The sequence below is a fragment of the Meriones unguiculatus genome, chromosome 2, assembly GCF_030254825.1.
Source record: "Meriones unguiculatus strain TT.TT164.6M chromosome 2, Bangor_MerUng_6.1, whole genome shotgun sequence".
Taxonomy (NCBI): domain Eukaryota; kingdom Metazoa; phylum Chordata; class Mammalia; order Rodentia; family Muridae; genus Meriones; species Meriones unguiculatus.
The window spans coordinates 141732968-141738201 of record NC_083350.1 but is presented as its reverse complement, the minus strand read 5'-3'; the positions used below and the strand labels follow the sequence as shown (position 1 = coordinate 141738201).

The 5234-nt window shown below is 44.2% G+C and overlaps 1 non-coding gene across 1 annotated transcript; it reads left to right on the top strand.

Moving 5' to 3' along the window:
• Positions 1–2713: 2713 nt before the first annotated feature.
• LOC132652601 (small nucleolar RNA SNORA48) lies at positions 2714–2858 on the top strand. The gene has a single exon (XR_009590198.1). It is a non-coding gene; the product is annotated as a small nucleolar RNA SNORA48 (small nucleolar RNA).
• The last annotated feature ends 2376 nt before the right edge of the window (positions 2859–5234 follow it).

Here is a 5234-nt window from a genome sequence, read left to right as displayed (position 1 = left end):
TGTCATGCTTCTCATTAAATGTGCTGAGACTTTTCAAAAGCATTTCTAATCTCATCATTTTTATACACTTTCACTCTGTGTGCAACTTTCCAACTGAAATTCCCAATTGGGAAAATTCTGTTTCCATTGAATGTTACATAAACACACAGAGAGCTAAGAGCTTTCTGATGGGAAATTTTTTCTAAGTCTTTTTGTGCACTGATAACTTTTTAGGTTAGATAGCAATGAAATTCAAAACTGCGGGAATATATTATAAAGGAAATAAAGATAAGATAAATTCATTATGCTAATTCTAAGGTTCCAATCACTAGCCCCAAATGGTCTACCAAATTAAAACACCTCTCAGAGAAGTGGCTCTCAAGGAGTCCAGAGACCATTTTCACATTATCAGCCCATTAAATAGTGAAAATGTTCCTTGGAACCTTCTCAGGGCTCCGTGAAGTCTTCAGATACACATTGACTAAAGAAGGTCATAGATTTTTCTAGGGATACAATCATGGATTACGGTACATTTCTCAATACAAGACTCCTTTATTCCCCAATCCTATAATTTTTATTTCAATGTATGTTCCTGGTTCCAGACCAAGATTCTTTTAATAATCAATCATAGTTCTAAAACTGTACCATGAAGATGACAAAACAAACTGTTCTTGGGTTTACAAATTAAAGGTTATGGAAATAAATTCTAAGGTGTTGACTCAAGCATGCAGTTCTGTGACTCTATCAGCACTCAATTTGTGTATGTAAATATTCATGAACCCCTGGAGATTTACAAGTAATGTGAATGAGAATTCTTAGTAAAGAAAGGCAGAGAGAGTTCTTTTAGCAAAAGTTACAAGAAGTAATAAACTCCTGTGGTAAACTGCAACAGAAGATAGACAGAACAGAGATAACAGACTCAGCCACAGTCAAGACATGACATGTTCATTGTCAGCTTGCTTTTCTTCTGGATTAATCTAACTTCTCTATACTCTGAGTACCTGAATTGTTATATAAAATAACCGGACATTTCGGCGGCCTTAACTTTAAGCCAGCAGGTAAGTCCCAGAGGCTCCAAAGGCTGAATCCTCGTTCACTTCTATTCTTTCCCCAAGTCCCTTAATTCTTTGCCAGGCTTTCTTCCTTCTCTCTTCATTTTATCTATCTCTCCATCCTGCTATCTACATACCATAGGACAGTAATTCACAGTATCTTGCAATTATAGTTTATCTATGTCTGTCTTACAACCTTTCCTTATGCCATTTGCCAAATCAGAGCTTGCCTGTGGAAGAAACACTGGCCTGCGGTTGGACGGCTTTAAAACTTGCTCACTAGCAAATGGCACAGTCTAGGTTAACTTGTCTTTAGATTTTTAAAATATCTGTAAGATAAATTAAATGAATCTGTGTCAAAATATCAGGTATAAATAGAAACCCTCATGGAAATCGATCTGTTGTTGGGGAACAGTAGGTGGGCATGATTCAAACACATTGTGTTCATGTATGAACTTACTAGAGAATACATTTTTTAATGCCCTCCTCTGTCTTGTTAATGCAGAAGACAGAGAATAAGGGAATAAGAGAGAGTTTATCCTACTTTCAAATTTGGGTGACGATGGCCCAGGAATACCAATTTAGGTAACCCAAAATTTTATGTTTCAACATGGAAGCCATTCATGACTTTTTTAAAAAAATAAAAACAGAATAAAGAAAGGCATAAATCAAGACACCTTTGAAACACATTGATGGCAAAATTAGAGAGATGGTCATACCAACATGAGAAGCTCCCTTGAAGGCCACAGATTACCTGATGACACTCAGTTTTGGGGTCTGTGGAAGCTAGTTGCCTGCTAAATTAATAGCTTCCAAAAGTATGTAATCAGTAACAGGATGTTAGCTCTGGCACAGAGATGGGCAAGGGATGGCTATTCATGGGGCTAGAGCTAGCCCAGATGTGGTAATTTGGCTCTGAACCTGCAACATTCTGACCTCTCCACGCCACTGAAGTTCTAATAAGCCACAGTCTCCTCAGATACAGCTTCTCTTAAGGAATCCCCATTCACTGTTTTACTGTCCTAGTTTGCATTCTATTGCTTTGATAAGTACCATTACCAAAGCAATTTGGGGGATAAAATGGCTTATTTCATCTTCCAGCTCCTAGCTTATCATGAAGGAAAGTCAAGGCAGGAATCTGGAGGCAGGAACTGAAACAGAAGCCAGATAGGAACACTGCTTACTGGCTTCCTCTCCACAGCTTATTCAGTTTTCTTTATTACACAATCCAAGACCACAATCCCAGGAGTGGTACTGCTCAGAGCAGGCTGGCCCTCTCACATCAGTCACCAATTAAAGAAACAACTACAGACTTGCCTGCAGGCCAACCTGATAAAGACATTTTCTTCAATGAGTTTCCCTTTATCCAGACGATTTTACTTATGTCACTGCTACATCGAACTAACGAGCTCAACAATGTTTTCCTTTTCTGACTAGTTAAGCCCAACCTGTCTCCCCACCCCCTACCCCTCTCCTAGAGAAACACACAGCAAATTCTCTGAAATCACTCAAATTCTGTAGGTTTTAGCACTTGGAAAATACTAGAAACCAAGGAGAACAGATAAAAATCTTACAGTAGATCCAAGAACTCCCTGAGAGCTATTCCTGCCCCCAGACCCACAACCCCCCTACCTATCATTGCTGGTTGACCCGGGTTGTCCTCCCCTGTACATGTATCTCTTACCCCCTGCCAATAGTCAAGGAGACACCTTGTTGGTGGTGATGTTCTTATGTCAGCCAGGGGCAGAGTGCATGGCAGTCCTTTGTTCATCTTAGCTTGATCCCTGGCTTGATGGCTAAAAGCTGTTTTATGCCTAAGACACATGAAAATCAAACCATATCAGATCCAGGCAGTGCATCTCTAGAGGAGGAAGACAGACTGAGACACATTCTGCCATGCCACACAATGAGCACAGGGAAAGACCTCCACAGACCTGCCCTCTGCCCCATGGCATAGTCTGACTATTGACACCTGCCTGCAGCCACACCGTGATGGATGGATGATGTGACCAGTGGCCTATCCAGTCGTCATTAGGAACCTCCTCCATGTGCTAGCATGTGGTGAACAGGTGAGAGAGAAAGACAAGTGGGGCAGCTTGAGCATTATGGAGAGAGATGGAACTAAAGAACACAGGAAGGCGAGGTTTAGCCTGTCATGAGTGGTCAGCCACACCAACTGGAACCCTGATGAGGTCCCAGCCTGAGCTGTCCTTGAAGACAATATCTGGGTCCTCAGCTAAAAGGTGGCAGAGGTCAGTATCAATGTCCAAGGCTCATATTACCACTAGAGAACATGATCTAGTGCATGTCCAGGGCCTGTCAGAACTGGTTCCATGGACCCTCCTTAGCTGCAGCACTCAGGAGAATCCACATTGTGCCTGGCCCAGTTAGCACAGTGGAGCTGGCCCTGGTGGCAGCAGGGTGTGGGTGAGCCAAACCCAAGGGTGTGGGTGGCAGTGCTCTGGAGGCAGGGGCATGGGTGAACCACCCCAAGGGCATGAGCAGTGAAGAGCTGGCCCTGCCAAGCTTCTGCCTTGAGGTGGCCTTGGTGGGTCGGGACGAGAATGCCCTCTAGCCCTGAGGCAGTGAGGAGAACTGACTTCTGGGTCATGAGAGCAGGTGCGCTGCCCTTGTCCCTCGATGGCTATAGTTCTCAGGAGAGCGGGCCCTGCTCCTCACATGGGCAGACCAGTAGTACTTGCCCTGGTCAAGAGAGCACCAGTAAGCCAGTCTTGAGGATGAGAGATCAGGAGAGCTGGCCTGCTGTGAGGTGGCAGAAGTGCAGAGGGATGCCCTCCCCTGAATTCCTCACCTCCTGTAGCAGTCAGGAGACTGGGCTCTGAGACCATGAGTGCTGGTGAGCTGGCTCTGCCCCTCAATGGCTGCAGTACTCTGGAGAGTGGACCCTATACCTTGCCTGGGCAGCACAGTGGAGCTGTCTCTCAAGGAGTGGGTGTGGGTGAGTCTCCTCAAGAGCATGAGAGCAGGAGTGCTGACCCTGCCTCCTGATGATGGTGGTATTGTGTGGTCTAGGGCATCACATTGGGTGGGGTGGCTTAGCCTGAGCAGTGATGGAGAGTTTGCCCTGGTGGTGCTAATAAGGGAGAGCTTATGCACTGACCAGCTCAGCAACCACCCAGGTCCAGATCCACCACTCTGAGTTTTCTTACCCCAAAATCTATATCATCAACGAATGGTTGGAATGCATGAAAGGGCCAGTCCTGCTGATCCAAAGCTGAGGGATCTCCAAGAGTCAGGGCAACAACAGGTTAATTGGGAGAATTCCCCATGAGGATCCAATATTGATGGTGTCACAGAAGCCGGAGATCTCTAACCAGGCCAACGACTCATTATAATGAATGTTGGCAAGTGAAGAAGTGTGAATAGAGAGATACACTGTGGACCACGCTGTGGCACACTACAGCTTCATGACAACAACAACAACAACAACAACAACAACAACAAAAATCTCCTGCCAACCCAGTCTTCAGTCACCTCCTAAAGCATGACTAAGCTCCTTGATTGCTCCTGCAATATACTCTCCAGCCTGAGAATGGCATACTCATTTCCTCAATCCTGGTTCTAAGATTCTACTGCAGTCTCATTTTTACCATTTTGCATCACAAATGCTGATCTCTGAGGACATAAAACTATTGTAACACTATCATATTTCTGATCATTTCAGAGGGAAGGAAGGACAGTGTGGAGTTACACACAGAGACGTTTACTTGCCCATAGTAATCTTTAAGATGATTTGCTGAGTGTTTATGGCAAACATTGTGCTAGCCACACTACATGCTCTTTCAGTTAAGCCGTGTAAAGAGCTTTATTTTGAGTGGTTATCTCCATTTTCAGTTGACATCATAGATTTAGATGTTCATTTCCACTTAGGGACACATAGCTGATTCAAGAAACAATTTGCACTGTGATTTCTTTGCCTCAGAAGCCCATTTTCCTCTATCTACATGGTCTAACCATGAAAAGCTGTGCTTTGTATAGGGTGTGTGCTGCAGGGGTTAGGTCTCAATCCACTAGTTACAGGCAGGTGACTTTTTGTGCAGATTACTGTATTGGAAAACATCTAGTCCATAAAACCCACACAAGAATCTAGTGAGAAAACAGGCATAGCGTTTGGTGGCCAGCACCATTTATTTTCATCATCTCTGGCTGGCAGGCTCCTGCTTACTGTGTAAGACCCAGCCT